Below are 19,745 nucleotides of genomic sequence, written 5' to 3' on the forward strand. Positions count from 1 at the left end.
TTTTGCAGATCCGCCCAGCAGCCACGTCCCCTCCGCTCCAGCAGCGTGTCGTTGAGCTCGAGGTGGCAGGAGAAGCAGGAGCGGGCTGAGAAGGGGGGACACAGAGGGAGGGAAAAGCTTTGGGGAGCTGAGGGGAGCGGGCGGGATGGAGAGGGAGGCTGGGAGGTGGCAGGGAATCCCTTTGGGCACTGCCATGCAAGGGGAAGGACCACCAGAGGGAACAAAGGGCTGAGCTGTCCCTTTCTGGTCCATCCTCCCACATAGCTGTCCTCCTCCTTGGCAGCTCATGGCTGGCTTCCGAATCCTTGGGACGGACCTGTCTAGGGGTTGATGGCTTCGGCTGGACCGCTCTGGAGGCAGCTCTGTGGGCCCAGGCGAACAAGCTGCGGTCAGCGCTCTGCCTCCTTCTTCCCTTTGTTTCCACTGACGCTGCACCCCCTGCCCCAGGAGCCGTAATTACCTGTCCCTGCTTCTCCTATGAGCTGCTGCCAGCCCCAGGGGAGCACGCCTGGCTGCGGCTTCGCAGGCAGAGCCCGAGGTCAGAATGTGCGTGTGGAGACGTCAAGGGCTGCGGGAGGGGGGAGGATGCAGCCTTCCCCCAGAAGGATCAGTATTGCAGGGAGCTCCTCGAGGAGAAAAGCAGAGAGATGAGGTGAGGAGCTGCTGAAGTTAATTTCTGCAGCTCTTAATGAGCAGCCAAAACCTGAACATTGGGTGGTGCTGCGTGGAGCCAGGATCTGGGCCCGGTGACACTTGTGGGTCCCTTCCAAGTCAGGATGTGCTGTGATCCTGGCGTATGTTATTAGGGGGAGGAAACCAGTTTGATATTAACAAACACCAGAAGACAATGAGAAGGAGTCTGTACCACATAGGTTAGGCAGAGAACTAAGCATTAGCCTGCTAAGGAGTAACACTGAGTGAACTGCTTCTCCTGGGTGCTGGGAACGGGTAGCAATCCAGTGTGCTAGGAGCAGAGCATCCTTGGTGTCGTACAGCCACACAGCCCGACAACTAAGCCCAAGTGGAAGCAACTGAATGGAAACGTTGAGAACAGAAAAACAGCAGGAAACCTGGGAAAAGAGGGAGTGCAAAGCTCTCCTTGTGCCGGCTGTGCGCGCTGAGGTAAGTCAGCTGGAATCTGGCTTGGAGGCTGCTGCCCCAGCCAGAAACAAGGGCTGAACGTGTCCCAGGGCCCATCGCCTGCAAGAAGCCCTGCCTTGTGGCTGGAAATAATGAGCTGCATGACAGACGTGTTCTCTGACACGATGGCTTTCGGTGCCACTGGTGCCAAATTCAACACGGCATTGTCCAAAGGCGCCTCGTGTTCTTCCTGCAGCCCCCGGCTGGGATCAGAGTTGTGGGGATGGGCATCAGCGCAGGGGTTTGGGGGGGGGGGCGGCTTCCTCCCCCTGGGGTGGGGTCAGCTTTGCTCTGCGCTCTGTGGCATTATCTGGAGCTGAACATCTGGAGTTGGGTGAACCTGGCGTCTGCCCATGGTGGGGCTGGCAGCTCTCTGTGGGGACATGGAGCAGTGCTAAGCAACTCTCAGATCTGGCTTCACCAGCACAGGAATGCAATTGGTTGACCCTAGGCCAGCCTGAGACCAGGGATGCTATGTGTTCTCCCATTTTATTTATCTGAAACCACCTTTTTGATGAAATGGAGATGGGTGAAGGGGGGAGAGTTTTGCGAGAGGAAAAAAACACTATCAAGCAAAAAAAAAAAAAAAAAAAAACCATCAAAATATTTGAGGTTTTCAGAAACATCCCTCTCCATCCCCAAGCTCATCCGATAATGAATGTGTCATGCTTAATGAGGGCCTTCCACCGGGAAGGATTCTCAGCAGCTCCTTTCGCAGCCTCCCGCTCCCATCCAGCCGGACGTGCTGCTGTGCCAGGGACCCGCGGCGTGCCAGCCCCGCGCAGCAGCGCTCAGTCCCGGCCCATTACCTTGAGGAGCTCCAGAGCAGCGTGTGTGCCTCTGGTGACGTGACGAGCCCTTCACCGGGGGATGCAGCAACAGCCGCCACCAAATCCGGCTGCAGAGGCTCCTGCTTGTGGGTGGGGAGGATCTACCTGGGGGTGGAGACATCTGCCTCCTGCTCGACGCACAGGTGCCTGCCTGCAGCCTTTTCAACCATCAGCATCCATGCGTGGGGGCTGGATCTTTGGAGAATTCAGTTTAACCCGTGGAAATAACACTTCTAATCTGGATTTACAGAGGCTGCCTTGATTTGTGAGCTGCCTCCCACCCCATGCAACCAGCCTGCACCTGGATTTCTAGCAAATGTCACCGGAGCAAAGCTGTCCCCTCAGTCCACAAGAGCAGCCCAGAGTTTTGTCCCCAGCTCTGCCCACAGCCCTTCCAAGACCTTTCCTCTGGCTGCCTCTGTCTTCTTACAGGTGGGAGAAGCAGGGGGCAAAGAGCAGAAGTTGGCTGGGAATGGGGATGGCAGCAGTTTCTGGTCCTCCTCCGGAAACCCTCAGGCCCAAGAACTTGCCAGCTTGCATAGGAAGCAGAGATGGGAGGCAGGAGAGGGGCAGGCAGAGTCCGTGCATCTGGATGGCTGTGCAACGGACACACTGTGGACAACTGGAGGCTGATTCTGGCCTCAGCTACATATGCAGGGATGGTGTGAGAAGCAGGGAGCTGGGAGAGCCCTGCACTTGGCCAGCCCCAAACCAGGGGCAGCAGCAGGCGGAGACTGGGGTGCCACGGACGCCTTCCCAGCAATGAAAATGCTTCCAGCTCTCTGCTGTGATGCTTCCCGCAAGGCAAGAGCAAGAAACCCACCCTGGCTGTAACGAGTCTCTAAACTCATTAGCTACTGGGCAATGAGTGATGCGTTGCACGGGGTGGGTGGTGACTTGTGTTGGTGCAGAGGCAGACAACGTGGCACCTTGGTGATGGGAGGGCTGGGGACTGCATGAGGGACACCACGCAGCCCAGGGGAAGCACCACCCACCCCAGGCAACACCCCGGTGCTTCGGGGCTCGAACTGATCACCCCAGGGACTGGGAAGGAACCTGTCTCCATCTGCCTCCTGTCTGCTGTGAGGAGCAACAGGCGAGTGAGGAGGGGAGGGCTCAGCAGTGATGTTTGTTGGAGAGAAGCATCATTCCCCTGTCTGGACCACATAAATGAGCACGTGTTTTTCACTATGGGGGAATACATGCAGGGACAGAGAAAAAAATGTTTCAAAAAAGAATGAAGGAAAAGGGGGAGGGGGGAAATGAATCGATATAACAGAAGCATTAGGGCACTCAGGGGAGTGTTTTACTGGGGCCATTAATATACTTCTCAGGTGGTAAAAGCCACTTAGCCTTTAAAAATGATAATGAAATGTTAACTACCCAAAGCATTATTGCTGAGTCACGGAGAGCAGGCAGCCCTCCGGCTCCCACCTGACCCTGGGGTGCTGCGATGGTCCCGTGTGCCCCACCTCCTTCAGTGGGACCCCATAACCTCATTGCCCCCAGCCCACGCAGTGTGTGCCACGTGCCAGATCGCCAGATCTGCCACCACGCATGGGAATGCTCTGCCATGGGGAGCAGGAAGGACCCTGAACCTGAAGTGCTGAGTCAGCGCAGGGACGTGGTGTGCCAGATGTCAGGAATGTTGGCTCCCAGGAGATGGGGACAGATGAGAGTGGAGGCCTCACGCACTTCCAGTCTGCACTGCACAAAACATTGGTGGCTGCTGGTACCTGGTCCTTAATGCCCTATTAACACCCTAAAACACCAGGGCAGCATTATGCCCTGCTGTGCACCCTCAGCCTGACCGCCATGCTGAGCTTTGGGGGTACTGGGACCCTCTGGAGGCCAACCAGCTCTGAGAACCATGGGGGCCAAATTCAGGCTGCGTTCTTGTCAAGGAGGGCTTATGCGCAAGGGAGCAGGGATTCTCATTTCTCATCTTTTATGTATCACTGACTTTTATTTGATTGTGAAGGGCCCAAACAGCCCCCTGCAGTGTCACACAAGGAAATCCAACAGGTCTGCATGGTCCAGCGAGCCCAAGTGTGAGATGAAGGACTTCTCCTAGGACGAGTCAGTGCCCAAGCAGAAAATTAATTTCATTCCATCCATCTGTATATGACCCCAAACTCATCCCCAGTCAGGAAGATTATGGAGCTTTTCCACGGGTGTGGATTCAAAGTCAGAGGTAGCTGTGCTGGTGGGGGGACAGGGAGCACTTGGCTCCTGGCAGCACCATTGCTGATCCCCTGTGCCCATTTCAGGCGCCGCTGAGAGACTCTTTTCTGGGAAATCTTTTCTCTTGGTTGAGTTTTCAGCTCTGTGAGGGAGCGCCTGTGCAGCCCCCGAAGCATGCAGGTGGACTTCTTTACCTCCAAGCCCCACGTATGTAGCTCTGAAAGTAATGCCTCTTTATTTCCATGGAAACTACAAACAGGTACAAAGAGCACAATGACACTATTTGATGGAGCAAATTCTCAGCTACAGAACACTGTTTTTCAACACAGACACCACCATAGCTATGCGCTTTTGCCGGCAATAAACAAGAGCCTGCACGTCACATTCTGTACGTAGGCTCCACACCCACTGTCACTGCCGCTGAAATGCACCACCCGCCGCCTCACCGCGCTCACATCCACTGTTGTCTCCATCAGTGTTCACAACCATTGATGAATGTCAGTGGGTGCCACTTTTTCCTCACGGAGGAATTCAATTCCACACCTTTGCTTTATACGTATTCCCACGTCAGACGCCATTCTGTCAGACCGCCCCTCTGCTGCCGTCTGTCACACGGCAACAAAACGTAACAGGATATTGGTGGAAGGTCCAACCTCTACTGCCATCCCACCAACATCTTCCTCTGCCTGTGCGGGCCGGCATCGCAAAACAGGAGGCATTACTTTTGGAGCAGCCCCCACAGAAGTCAGCACGGCAGCAGGAGCCGTGCAGGCGGTGCAGAGCTGGAGCTCCCTTCTCCTTGCCCTGCCTCACCTCTGCGCTTCGCCCCCCGCTCCCTCTGGGACGCAGCCGCACGGTGCTGTGACCGGCCCCGCTGGGTTCCCCGCGCTGCGGCCGGCCTGCAGGTACAGCACAAGGGCAAAGGAAGGACGTTTCCTTCCGGAGCGCCACTCTGGAAATTAATGGACGCAGAGGGCTTTCTGCCTGCCGAGGGAAGCGGTTCTCGAGCCGCGGGTCACGGCGCGCCTGGAGCCGGCTGGAGCTGCTAACTGGGTCACGCGGCGCTGCGGGCCGGTGACGCGCGGCGCGGGCCAGCCCTGCTCCCAGCACGGCCCCAGAGCAGCGCTCACCCAGCGGCACCGGCGGCCCCGTATTAAGAGCCACGCAGCCGCCTCCGCCGCCGCGCTTTATCCCCAGCGCCCGCTGTGAACAAAATTGCCTCGGATCAGGTGGTGCGAGCCAATTTTTCTCGCAGCAGGGGCTGCAGGTAAAGCACCTCGGTGCAGGAGAGCTGCGCGGCTCTGAACTTCTCTGCTGCCCGTCTGAACCCGGGGAAGGAGGAGAAGGGATACTGTGTGCGCTCGAGCAGAAGCGGAGAAGATGCCAAGAGAGGAGAGAAGCAGATGGAAAAGGCAGAGAAAGCTCAAGATGAGGAGAGAGCAGGAAGGAAGGAGAAGAGGAAGGATAAAGCAAGAGGGAGGTGAGAAAAGAGCTGGAGCTGGGATGCCACAAAGCAGTGGCCAAGGCAGCGAGAGAACTGCATCTTCTCTTTCTTGTCCTACAAACCAGACACAGACGTGGCAGCAGCTAATCTTCCTGGCTCGTGAACAAAAGGATTCTTTTCATGCCAGTAATCCAAGAGCTGCCATGCCACGACTCTCCCAGCTCATCTGCTGTGAATGCACTTATGTGGCGTCCAACTGAACGGGTTAGCAAAATAAAGACAGATGGCGATGGATTAGCTCTAACACTTCTTCAGTATCACAATGCAATCATTGCGGTCTTCTCCGCTGCCTCCTCTCGGGACACTCTGCTGCACTGCAGCTGTGCAGCCGCCCCCAGGTATCCACCAGCCCCAGAGCTGCAACTTAGCACCATGCAAGCGGGAAAGATCTGCCCCCATTATTTGTTTGTGTCTAGGAAAATGGTATGGAGATGTCACAGTGATGGTGAGCCCGCAGCCACCTCTCTGATGCAATGGGATTTCTTTGTCACAGAACACACTTTGTCACACATCTCCAGCTGATTAAGGGTAGACTCTAAGGCCCATGCTGGTGAAGGAGATGCATTGCTGAGCAGCATTTTTACCGTCTAGCCCTGCCAGCTCCAAGGAGTCCACGTGTCCAGCTCCGTGTGTCACATGGTCCATTAAATATCAAGGCAGATATATGGAGAAACAACGATGGAATGCTGACACCACATCTTCATAAGCAAGCAAGGAGAATGGTCTCTTCTCCATGACCAAATATACCTCAACTGAGTGAATGCAGCTGTGGAAGTAGAGCTTCCAGCCAAACCAGTGCCAGCTGATGTGCACAGAGGCAGTGTGCTGGTGACAGACTGGTCTTTGTTTTAGCCGAGACTTTTTCACATTTTTTCCCAGCTGGAAACGGTGTGGGAATTCTAGCATCAAGTCTCATTAAGAGTTGGTTGTTGCTAGTAAACATCCTTTGCAACTGCATCGTCTGCTTGTGCCAAACTGACTCCAGCCCACCATCCAGGTGCAGCCCACCTAACAGCGTTAGCGGGCTGTTAGTGCCGGAGCTGCTGGTAGCTGCAGGAATACTGAGGTTCTTCGGGATGACAACATTTCTGTCCTGCTGAAGCAGTCTCCCAGTCTCATTTAGGAAGTTAGTGGGACATTTTCACCTCTGACCCTATTATTTTGTAAACTGTCTCTTCTGACCCCTCCCTCACCCACGATCACCACAAGATCAAGCAGCCCCATTTTCTCAAGAGGATGCCTTTCCCTGTGGCCATGTTTAGTAAACAAGAGCTGATGACACTCAGAAATGGCCAGGAAACATCAGGCTATCCCTAACAAAAACAAGACATGGTCAGCGTTTTTGGCAAGGAGATAGCTTGCCTCTGCGTTGGCTTTACCATTGGAGGGGCACCCAAACTGCCTAGTCATTGGTATCTTTAGGGATGTCCCTTGCTAGTTTTCATGCATATTTCATCAAGGAGTGTTCCTGATCATTCTGCTTATGCCTGAAAATGTAGGATTCATTCAGATATGGGAAGCCCAGTCTGCCTTCGATCTGTTCCAACGGGCATTTACATCAGCATCTGTCCAGGCGCTGCAAAACCACTCACTGCTGAGATAGATGCACTCTGCCATGTCATCGGGGCTGAATCCTTGCAACATTCAGTGCCCCAAAATGAGCTTAGGCTGTGCATATCGAGCTCCTTTAGGTCTGCACAGTAACAGTAGTATTTTAAGGTCAGCTGTAGGAAACACAGTTGTTGTCAAATATGCCCTAGAACAACAGCACTGACATCTATAAGACAGGTGGTTTTAGGCAAAAAACAACCCTGATGCATTTTGCTGTAATAAAGGCTATCTTGCCCCTGAATTGATAAGAACTGTAGAGAAATTGTTCAAGAAACTGATCCACTCATTTAGTTTGGCTGTCCTCTGGCAGGAAGAGGCTGACCAGGGATACCGCTCCCGCTTCTGCAGTCTGCATATTAGATAAAAAATATTATAAGACATTTACTGAGATCTCCAGTTGGTAATGATGCTTCAGTGAAATTTGAAACATCTAACTTATGTATAGTTGACTGCAACAGAGGAATAGGGGCAGCTGAGGAAGGACAGGCCGGGAAGATGAGGAGGAGATGTTACTCTGTATGTGAGAAAGCTGTTGGAGCACATGGAGCTCTGCCTGGGGGTGGATGAGGAGCTGACAGAGCTTCTGGGAAAGAATTAAAAAGTAGACCAGTACAGGCAGTGTTGTAGCACGTGTCAGCTACAGGCTACCAGACCTGGAGGAACAACAGAGTGAGGCCCTCTGCAGACAGCTAGAAGCTGCCTCACACATTCATGCCCCATACCTGCATGGGGGGACAACACTGCAGGACATAAGCAATGCAGGAGGTTCCTGGAGAATGCTGATGACACCCTTTTACTCCAAGTGGTAGAGGAGCCAATGATGAGAGGAGCTCTGATGGACTTCACACTCAACAAGAAGAAGGGACTTGCTGGGTATCCAGGGGTCCAACGCAGCTTCGGGAATCCCAGACTCCAGAGACCGCAAGGAAAGGCTGAAGCAAGGAAATCTGACCCTGGGTGGAAGAAGATCGGGTCAGGGAACACTCAGTCAAACTGGACATGGGCCTTGGTGGAGTGTATATACTAGTGCTGAGGGAGCTGGCAGATACCATTGTGAGGCCACTCTCAATAATCTTTTGTGGATCATGATGAATATGAGAAGAGCCCAATGAATGGAGGAAAGCAGATGTGTAGCTCCAAGAAGTGCAAGAAGGAGGACCTGGGGAACTCCAGACTGGTCAGCCTCAACTCAGTATGTTGGAAGGTAATGGAGTAACTCATCCTGGAAATTATCTCCAAGCACAAGAAGGACAAAGAAATCATCATCAGCAGTCAGCACGGCATTGCCAAGGGAAAGGCGGGGGAGTAATGCTTAGCCAACCTGATACACTTCTGTGCTGAAAGGACTGGCTTGTCAGATGAGGGGTGAGCAGCAGACATTGCACACCTGGATTTACGTAAGGCCTTTGACTGACACTGTCTCCCACAGGATCTTCATAGAGAAGGTGTTGACACATGGGGCTGGATGAGTACACAGTGGGGTGTGCTGGGAAGTGGCTAATGGCTGGGCCAAGAGTGTGGAGATCAGTGGCTACTGAAGCTTAGTTGGCAGCCATTAACTGGCAGTGTGGCCCAGTGGCCAGTCCTGGCTCCAATCCTATTTAACTTTTCCATTACTAATCTGGATAATGGAGCAGAGTGTACCCTCCGCAGTCTGAAGATGACACTAAGCTGTGTGGTGTGGTTGACATGCCTGAGGGATGGGATGCCATCCAGACACCTAGACAGGCTGAGCAGTGGCTGAGCATCCCAAAAAGCAAGCTGTATCCTGGCTACAGCAAAGGAGTTGTAGCTAGCAGGCTGAGGGAGGTGATACCTCCCCTCACAGACTCGTGATTCCCCACCTCATTGCTGTGTTCAGCTCTGGGACCCCAACATAAGAAGGATGCAGAGCTGTTGGAGAGGAGGCCACATAGTTGGTCAGAGGGCTGGAGCACCTCTCCTGTGAGAAAGAGTTGGGCTGTTCAGCCTGGAGATGGCTCCAGGGAGGCCTTGCAGCAGCCTTCCTGTACCTGAAGGGGCTGACAGGAATGATGGCAAGGGACCCATTTGTCAGAGACAGTAGTTGAGAGAACAAGGGGTAGCTGCTGTATACTAAAAGAGGACAGATTTAGATTAGATGTCAGGAAGAAATTCTTTACTATAAGGGTGATGATGCACTGGAACAGGTTGCCAGAGAAACTGTGGATGCCACATCCAAGGAAGTATGAGGTGGATGGGAGCCCCTCTAGGTAAGGCAAGGGATCCCTGAGATGAGCTCTGACGATATCCTGCTGCTCACAGGTCTCAGGTATATTCTAAGATGGGAGAAAATCGAGGCTGGTAGGAGCCTTGATGGACTTGCACATTTCTGACAGATGGAGCCGTTCTGCAGGGACGACTGCTTCCAGGAGGGCTGTCTGCAGCCCTCCTCCTCCTGCTGCCCTCTGGGAAAGGCACGGGAGAGCAGAGGCGAAGTCATGGAGCTGGCGGTGCCATGCTGGTGAGGAGTTCTGCCCTCAAACCAGTGCCCAGTCCATTTGTCATAGAGGGACAGTGCAGGCTTAGATCTTTAAACACTGTACATCTTATCCATACTGATATTTTTCCCTCAAGCAACCTGAAATCATTACTAGACACTGTACAGACCAGCCAAGAGGGGGACAAATGCTTCAGCCTCCAGGACAGCACCGGGGAGGTTTGTCCTGAGTAGGGCCAGAACACACACTGGATATGCTGGGAAAACAAAATATTAAATAACCTTCCACTGATCTTATTTAGCACTGAACCAGGCATGTTTCCTCTCAAAGCGGGAGACTTGCTCTGGTTGGCACTCAGAGATCAGCCAAAGTCAGGCTGAGTGGGCAGCTGGAATTTTGACATTTTTGTCTTTAGGGAGCTTGAGATTTGCAGCCTCCCCTGCATATTTTCTTCTTCTTGTGCAAGGTAGAATTGGACAGGTAACCAAACAGCAGGCACTGAATGACAGCCTGACAGCATTCTCTGAGCTCCTTTGGAATGCCGACAACAGGCAGGTGACTATCATGTGCAGAGAGGGTCTTGCTGCTGCAGGGTGTGACTGCACTCATAGCTCCTGGCACAGCTCCCCTGAGCAGAGCACGTCGCTTTCAGGGATGCAGTGTGACTGCGTGGGAAGCAGAACTGCCCCTTTTGCATCCCCACCAGCTCAGAGGCTGCTTTCACCCTCTGTGACCCACCTCTCTCCTCACAGCATCACCTCTTCCCACATAACTCCCACCCGACTTTTCTGCACTGCTGCACCTGCTGCTGAGTCCTCCCAGGGCTCCGAGCCTGGTGCAGTGGGAAGTGGTGTGCCAGCTCACTGTTGGCTTGCCCTGTTCTGCAGAGACACTGCAGCTTGCTTTCCACGCAGCTGAAACAAAAGGCAGTGGCAGTGGCTGCTGATGCTGCAGATGGTGATGCAGCCCTGGTGCTGCTGGGTTGTCCCTAAAGACACACACCTGGTCCCTGTGAGATAAAGCTGAGCTCCATTCCCTTCCATGGCCCCGGTGCTTTGGTCTGTACACAGCATGGGAGAAGGTGGAGATGGGGAAAAAAGGGATTGCATCTGAGACAGGCAAAAATCTGGAGAGTTTCAGCCATGGCAAAAACACGGCACTGCAGCCAGCAAAGCTCAGCTTCATCACACCGCTCCTGAGCCAGCTCTGCAATTTGCATCTGGGTGATTTCATTCCCTATCAGTGTTCATTAGCAGCTGCCCAGCACTCAGCTGCCTGCTTGGGAATAATTAGGCCCTTTCTCTGAAGGTCGTGACAGAGCTAACATCTCAGCCTCCCCTCCTTTGAACACCCATAGAGCCAGATACCGGGAGCATCTATTGGACAGCTCCTGAGAGAGGTCCTGGGAGCGCACAGGAGTGGGGCAGCATGGACACCAGTCTGGTGCTGCTGTGAGTTATTCCTACAGCAAACAACAGAGCTGCCCGACAGCTCTGCCCTCCCAGGCAGGCAGATACCAGCTTGTGCTGGAGAGAGCAAAGAGCTGGAAGTGGCACACCTCCTTTGGTGCACAGACTGCTGGGCTCTTGATGCCACACTGCGTGATATGGGAGGGCCTTCATCACCAGCGCTTTCGTCCCAGAAAGAGCCACATGAAGACATCTCTGCAGGAGGTAAAAATAGTATTGTATGTCTCCGAGGTGACTACCAAGACCTTTGAACCAAGCAGTGTCGAAAGGCTCATAAATCTGACCCAGGGGTTGCATGTGGCCATTGCTACTCACTTACCTGTAGTTGAATGCCCTTGGTGAGAACTTATCAGAAGCTCCAAAAAACTGGTAGCCCCAACAGTTACTGTGTTAAGCAGTCTTATTTCAAAACAGTCTGTCATCACAGGCTGCACTGAGCCTAGGGTGGCTGCTTTCATCGGCAGTCCTGGCATCACCTGGGCTGGACAGCTAAAAGCCAGTGTCTAACCAACAACTCTTCTCATCACATCTCATCACCATGTGGTAGAACCCCATGGAAATGGTACTCAGTGGCTGTGGGCGACTGCAGATTTTCAAGGAGAGCACACACACCTCTGTAACCTGTGTTAAAATAGTGCCTAGGCATTGCACGATTCCATCTCCGTACCAGATAGCCCACAGTTCAAACAGATACGTGCAAGAGTGCAATGGCCTGGAGCTGCTCTACAGTCACACGGAGGGTTTGTGCAGACCACAGCCAAGCCCAGGTTTGGCCTGACATTGCAGGGGACAAGGGCACTCCCTGTCTCCACAGGGTTCAGCAGAGCACAGATAGTATCTCTGCAAAGCAGCATCCATCCCATCGGACTGCCATCTTCCTCTGCAAGCTGGGGAAGGGGTCTCATCTCATGCCAGCAGGGGCTCTCCTCTGAGCCAGTGTGCATGAGAGCACAGGGCCAGCACTGCTGGCCTTTGTCCTTCAGGTCAGGATGCTGTTCCCATGGCAGAGCTCGTCTGTCTTGTCAGGAGTTCCCAGCATAGACCAAGGCCAGCGTGTAGTCTTTGTATAAATATAATACAGCAAAACTTGGCTACACTGGAGCACCTTGCTTGTTAAAAATTTAAATAAAAGAATAAAGTGTAACCCGGAGCCATTTCAAACTCCCAGGCAGGCAGATACCTGTTTTGCTCTACTGAATCTGTGCATATTTAGACAGCGTTTGATTAAATAGACAAGAGCTACTCTATCTATTAAAAACTTTCATGAAGATGGAGCATGCTTTTGGTATCTCTGCAGAATACTGCATGCTCTGCTGAGACCGACACCAGCTGTGTTTTGTGTCTTGTGCAGCACCTAGGAAGGCTGGAATACAGATCCAACAGCTGCGCTCCCCTGTGCACAGTAGTGAGCAGCACTGTACATCAGTGTAGCTGTGGGTCGCTGTGGGATGACGTGATGATGAGAGACGTGGATAGGAAATGAGAGGAAATAAGCAGTCACTGGGTGCTGGTGCATGTCCACAGTGTGTCTCAGTCTTCTCCTTCTCACAGTCACACAGCTCAGGTAGCTCAGGCTCCCGGCACCCAGTATGCTGCGTGCTGCCTTGAGAAGTTTGGGTGGGAACCAGTTTGGATGAGAAATGGAACAGGAAAAATTCCCATAGCTGGTGAGGGGAGGTTGGTACTCTGCTCCTGCTGATATATCCCGCAGGCAGCTGGGGTAGCTTCAGCTCCAGAAGACCTGCAGTGCTTGCTTGTAAATGCCTGGTGCTCCGTTATGTGTCACATGAAGCATTCCAACCTGCGAGAGAACAGGCACCAACTTACACCCAGGAGTGAGTTCCCAGGTCATGCTGGCAGCTGGAAAATTGCTGTGATAAGGGACCACTGACAAAGAGCATGGATAACATGTGCGTTCACGCTGATTTCTGGCTGAGCCTGTTGTATTTGCATGGAAATGCTGAGGGTGGCTGTGTTCTTGCTGTAATCTCACAGGCCAGCTTCTGATTCTCAAGATAGACTCACAAAGAAAGGGAAGGTGAGGCTCCCAGAACTGTGTTCTCTTCTGTATACGCTCAGCTTACTTTAACTGCTCAGTGATCCCAAAACTTTATGCCAAGCCATACACCTCACCTTGCTCAGTGCCCAGGTTCTGCCCACTGCCCTCAGCGCCCATTCATTTATTGCTCTCAGGTCCTTCTTCGGTTTGAAAGCACATGGGAGCAATGACTTCCCTACCATGTGTTCAGCATTGGCTGTGATCACAGCAGCACTGACGTACGTTGTTTTTACCTTCACTGATGGAAGCAATGCTCGCCAAACTCACTGCAGGTCTCTGATTTTCATGGGTGTACAATCAGTATTTTAATACGTTTTCCTACCAGAATGGTGGCCTGATTCAACTGGATGGGCGAACTGAATTCTTCTCTCAGAGTTTCTGCCATGATGGCACAGAAACGGAATATTTTGTCATAGTTGAAGATACTTCTGTCCTCCTTATAGTGGACTTTCTTTTAAATTGGAGGCTTTCTCTAGAGCATCCCAAAAAGAGTTCATTACATTAGCGCTCTGTTGATTTATTATTTATAATGACAGTTTACAAAGCAGACTGTGAAGAGACGAGCCCTAGCTAGGTGACTGCACACTTCCACAGGCAGCTCAGCCCTCCTGAGCAACCTGCGAGCCTGAGCTCAGCAAAAATTAGCTGCTGATTAGAAGTGATTTGCAAGGAGATTTAAACAAAATAATCCATCTGTGGTTGGAGGAGCGCCGCTGCGGCTGCTGCAGCTCGCCTGCAGTCTGAGCTTTGCTGGAGATTTTTGTAATGCTTCCTGCAGGCTGCTGCGCTCGCTGCTTTCCCAGGATGGTGTCAGCAGGGCAAGAAGTGCTGCAGTCCCTCACTGCCCCTTCCCAGTCTTTTCTCTGGAGCATCTCCCTGTCAGCCCACAGGCCTGCTCGCTGCTGTTACACACCACCAAACCCCGACTCCATCCACACCGCCCTTCAGCCGACACTGGACTTGGGCACGAGCCTGGGGCAGCACTGCCCCTTTGCTCCCCTCCTGTATTGGGGGGGTGTCTCTGCCAGGTCCATTTTTTTGACAGTTTAGAACAGGGGGCCTGATTAACCAAAGACTTACGTGTGCTTAACTTGATTCCCATCATCCAGAGGGATGTTTTATCACTACCGGCAGCAGAATTGGCGAGGTGAGTGCAGCGCAGTATTGAGCATCTCTCCCTTAGGCATCAGTCACCGAACCGCCAGGTTACTGAGCCTGCAGGTATTGGGAAGCATCGACTGGTGCGAAGCCTGCGACGGGAGAAGATTGATTGCGGTGCTGCTGGAGCGGGGCTGGCGGGGCTCTGCCGCAGTGCCGCAGGCTGCGTGCTCCCGATGGAGCTGCCAACATTAGCTGCTTGGCTTGTGGTGTGGGTGCTTTGTCTGGAGGAATCAGCCTGGGTTTGCACACGAGCTCTTTAGGAGCAGCTTTCTGTTGTCTTTGTTCTGTATCTTTGCTGACCTCTGTTGCAAAGGGTCGCTCAACAAGATGCACCCAGATAGCTTCCTCTGGCTGTTAGGGAGGAAACACCCTTCCTAGCCCTGCAGACAAAGCCAAAGGTCTGGCAGGCTGTGGGGGCCCTGCTGGGCTTGAGCCCCCCTGGGTTTCCCATGCCCATCATGGAGGCAGGAGGTCCTGGCCCCTCCTGATGGGCTGTGCAAAGACAAGAGGCTCATAAAGCTACATCAGCCGCAATAGAGGTAAAGCAAGAAGGTGGCTGCTGCTAAATAACAACTCTGCTGGTTTGTGCTGAACTGAAGACCAAGATTTAAGCAGTTCCCTTAGGTTCTTTCCCTCCCTCACATGTTCACTGGGTCACACCTAGGATGCAGCACCAGACCTCCTGGCCCTGTTGCAAATTTGCTGGATCTATGGGCACAGCAGCCCTCTGCCATCAGTGCCTCTTAGTCCTGTGCACTGCTGGTGCACCTTGTGAACTGCTTCCACGAAGCACTGTGCCCCGTGGAGCTGAAAGACGAGGTGGTCTGGTCTCATTTAGTCAAACTGGCTGTTGGAACCCCAGGTGATTCCTGACACAACAGGTAAAACCCAGCTCTCCCAGCAGTGCTTTTTCTTGAGCCCTGCTGAGTTTGGGTCGGCGGGCATTTCTGATCTGTTCCATCTTGGGCATGGAAGTCCTTGTCTCTGTCTTGAGCTAGAAGAAAACCTTTGCTGCCTTCAGATTTCCCAGTTGAAATTGCAGGAACAACACCTCCCTGCTTTTCACTTTTCTTAAATGAAGGTCTAAGCATGTTCAGTGGTGTGTAACTGCGACATAAACCACTTGGATGGGACGTCAAGGGCAGCTCTTTCTGCACAGGTATCTGTGGCTTGGGGAGCTTGAGACAGAACAGGCACTCGGGGCTTTGTGTGTCAGACAGATTCTCGTTCCCAAGCCAACGATTCCTCTCTTACACTGAGCGCCTTCATTTCACTTTCACATGCCCCTGGGGAAGACACTGGGTTCCCCACTCCTGTGTGTCAGCTGTGCTGGGTCACACTGGGGTCAGTGCTCCCAACACACGTGGCACCATCGCCATCATGCCGCTGTGTCGCTGAGACGTGGCACGTGGGCCACCCCCTGCTAGTGGCAGCGCTGGCACCTCCTGCAGTGGGAAGGACTCCTTTCTGCAGAGGAATGCAGCCATGGAAAGAGGCACTACCAGCTGAAGAAGCACAGCCTGGGAATTTTTGCCTCCAGTTTTTGAGCCATGAATAGCTTGCAAGCAGATCCCTGCTTTTTTTTGCACTGATCTTTTCAGTCTCCCCTGCACCCTCCCTCCCAACCCCTTGTGTTTTCTCATGTGCCAGATCTCATGTTTGCTGGCTCATGGTCTGCTGTGTTGTAGGCTGAAGGCAGCGTCACCACTTAAATCCCCTAGTGTCTGTATCTAAGTCAGTTCTCATGAGGCCATGTCTGTTGGCCATGCTGTGGTGTGCACAGGAGTACAGAGGAGCTGCACCTCCCAGTCAGCCTTGTCACTTCTGAGCATAACCTGGAGCACCAAGCCATGGGAATCTTCCCAGCTCTTCCTGAAGATATTATTTGTTTCAATAATTGGTACGTTTTAATAGGAGGTCAGCTCCAAACTATACAAACAACCCAACCACTGTGTTTTATTTTTTAGCTTGTTCTTTTTTCCCCAAATGTTAAGGATGAGCGGTCCATTAGAATGGTAAGCAATGACCATTTTGCATAGTAAGAACTGGAAGAAGAGATTCAGTAACAAACTTTCACCTCTACTATTTACGATGATGATAAACTGTTTGATCTGCCTGAGTCTCCAGCTCCACTTCTCCCCTCACCTTGTCCCATCCTTCTCTGCTCCACTCCCTCTTGTCCCCCCAACCCTGCTGCTCAGTACATGCCTGGCTAGGTACTTCCCACTGTCGTCCTCCTGGGGGTGTGACTTTGCTTGATTACTCCATCATATCTTTCCACGTACTGCATGGTACTTAACAAGTAAGGCCTGGTCTCTAGGAACTACTGTAACAACCACAGTCTGTAATAACCGTGATGGCGGGGTATGGTTAATCAGGGAATGGTAAAGAAAAGTATCTGTAATGAAGAAACCGAATTTCTGACTTTACCGTGGAGAACAAACTCACAGGCAATTTCATGGAAAAGAAATCCATTGAGGAATACTGAACACAGATACTTTGCCTGTGGGTCAGGAAGCCTCACAAACTATTGCAGGCTGAAGAAAATAGTGAGAAGTGTATGCCCATGCTCAGACCTGTGCTATGCATTAATCACAGCTGGAGGCAGGCTTCTGAGCATGGTGGCACAAAGGTTCCACCAGTCATGTCATACCACAGCCACAATCTGTTTCGCAGAACTTAGATGCTGAATGCAGACAGCAAGGGCTCCTACCCCGATCCCATGAGATGTGGAGTGAAGCGCAGCCCTTGGTGTGCATGCCAGCTCTCCACTCTGCTTGCACCCGCTGTGTCCCCTGGGAGCAACCTCTGTGCCTTTAGGGCAGATAGAAGAAATATCTCCTAACCTGGACTACCCCTTTCTGCTCGATCACAATAAAAATGCATGGCCCAGTCTAGCGCTAAAGTGCCTCTCTACAACAGAGGCTTTTCCAGCACATAAAACTCCTCTGTTATCTTCATGTAGCACCAAGCAGGGTATTACACAAGGCAGGCTCAGCCTGCAAAAAGTCCCTGGGATGGCTGAAGTCTTGCTCCCAGCAAAAGCAGAGTGGACTTCACATCCACTTACCATAGGAATTCCATCATCTAGTTTTCAGCTACAGATCTTGTTCCTAGCAAGATCTCACTTATTCTTTGCAAATGGCTAAAACCCACAAACACAATTTGAGTGAGAAGGTATACAATCATAGAATGGTTTGGGTTGGAAGGGACCCTTAAGATCATCTAGTTCCAACTCCCCTGCTATAGGCAGAGGCACCTCCCTCTAGACCAGGTTGCTCAAAGCCCCATCCAGCCTGGCCTTGAATGCTTGTTGAAAAACAACTTAATCCCCTAGCAGTAGAGACTGCTTTCAAATCATGTTTTTTTCAGGGGCATCTGACACAAAGTGTTGAAGGTAGCTAACACAGAGATGACGAGAAACCAAGGCAAGGATTTCCTAGTGACTTCTCAGTTTAACTCCATGTTGAGAGCACGGTTCTATAGTCTACTCAGAAGCAGGGCTGGGAGATGCTGACGATCACCGCTTTTGCGTTCTGCAAGACTCACCTTCAGCAGGAGTATTTGTAACACCTGGTGTTGCACGTGGACACCAGGCTGCATCCAGAGGAGCACGAGGTGGAAGCTGAGCAGCAGTTCCACCCCTGTGGTGAGGCACATGCAAGATCAGCTCTTCCTCCACTGCTGACCTGGAGGTGGCAGAATCTCCCGGCTCCCCTGAACATGATGCTGATCCAGAAGCCATTAAACCCCAGCCTCATTGTTATCTCTGCGTCTCACTCCATCAATATTTTTTCAGTCTGTATAAAAAACCCTACTATGGTTTTTAGCACAAAAGGGGAAAGAAGAGAACCTTCTATGTTCAGGACATTTGGGACATCACTAGAATTTCATCCATCTGTGATTGGCCCTCAGACCGTCATACTCAATTTATTTCTCAGCCAAAGTTTTTCAGCCATCTGCTCAAGTGGAACAGCTTCCAGCATTTATTCCCAATAGTGCTCCTCTGAGGGAGCACATGGATTTTCTCCAGTACGACAGCATCACTATTTTCCAAAAAAACACTCAGTGCAACCCTGCAGTGACTGGCGGGGAGCCCTCCCTGCTCTGCACCCTGACCTTGAATTTTAAGCAATTGATCAAGAAAACACAGAACTGTTTCTCTTCCACTTAGCACCACCAAACGTGACTGATGTTTTTTAAAGGACTCCTCTGCAAAGATGTTAATGAGGTCGCCTTGGATACTCAGCTTAAAATGGTGTCGCTTCAGCTTCTTTTATGTCAGCAGTCAACAATAACAACAAAAAATACACAACAACCCATCAACGGATCTGCTTGAGGAGGGGTGGGGGATCCTGGCAGGCAACAGGAGCAGATAGCAGCTCAGAGTCCACCTGCTGCCAGCAGCTCGGTGGCTGAGCCTCTCTGATTGTCTAGTAGAGCATCGACACAATGATCTCCATAATTATTATATCCTCAAATTGAAAAAAAAAAAAAAAAAGAGCCATAAATTATATGACATAAATGATGCCTGATTTTAACAGACATTGTGTTGAAAAGGCCCCAGGAAAGGGCTTCAAACTGGAGAAGCAAGAGGTTCAGGGGCAGCCAGGGAAATGAAAGTGTATGAACAAGAAGGAACTGCCAAAGACAGAGGAGGAGGCCATGTGTCCTTAGAGAACGGATTTGCAGGGCCCTGAGGCTCACTTGGGTTACTGCTGCTTCATGTACTGCCAGCCTACGGCAACTCATGGATACACGATGGGAGGGGACTACATCCAGTTCCAAAAAGCAGAGTGAAATGCACTTGAAGCAGAAACACAGGTACTCAATGCAGGTGTACTCAATGCTTTAATGATCTGCTTAACACTGTGCTAGTCATGTCTCCAAACTAATTACTCAGCTTCTCTGGACCTCAAACTCCCCAGTTTTGAGCAAGGATGGATTCAGTGACATCTCACAGGCTTCCTTGGAGCTTTGAAGACGTACATGGAGACATCAGTGGAAAGGTATGAGCCAGTACAAAGGATTACGTTTGGCAATCATATTTACATATGAATGGAGAGCAGAGTGATTCCTTGATTAGTAATTGTATTAATCAATCTAGAATGGGACTACAGTTATTCTTATTTCCTTATTTCATAGAATCATAGAGCAGTTGGGCTGGAAGGGCCCTTATAGCACCCTTAGCCCTGATATGGGCTGGCTTCCCCCACCAGCTCAGGCTGCCCAGGGCCCATCCATGGCACTGGACACCTCCAGGAATGGGGCACTCACACCTCTCTGGGCAGCAGTGCCAGAGCTTGACTGCCCCATGGGAGAAGAATT

The 19,745-nt window shown here is 51.8% G+C and overlaps 1 long non-coding RNA gene across 1 annotated transcript in view; it reads left to right on the top strand.

Moving 5' to 3' along the window:
• LOC110405445 overlaps nt 1,449-19,745 on the top strand; it is a 39,902-nt gene continuing 21,605 nt past the window's right edge. Inside the window, exon 1 of the long non-coding RNA XR_002442877.1 lies at nt 1,449-19,426. This is a non-coding gene — a long non-coding RNA (uncharacterized LOC110405445). The remainder of the gene's footprint in view (nt 19,427-19,745) is intronic.

This window comes from Numida meleagris, chromosome 12 (genome assembly GCF_002078875.1).
Source record: "Numida meleagris isolate 19003 breed g44 Domestic line chromosome 12, NumMel1.0, whole genome shotgun sequence".
NCBI lineage: Eukaryota > Metazoa > Chordata > Aves > Galliformes > Numididae > Numida > Numida meleagris.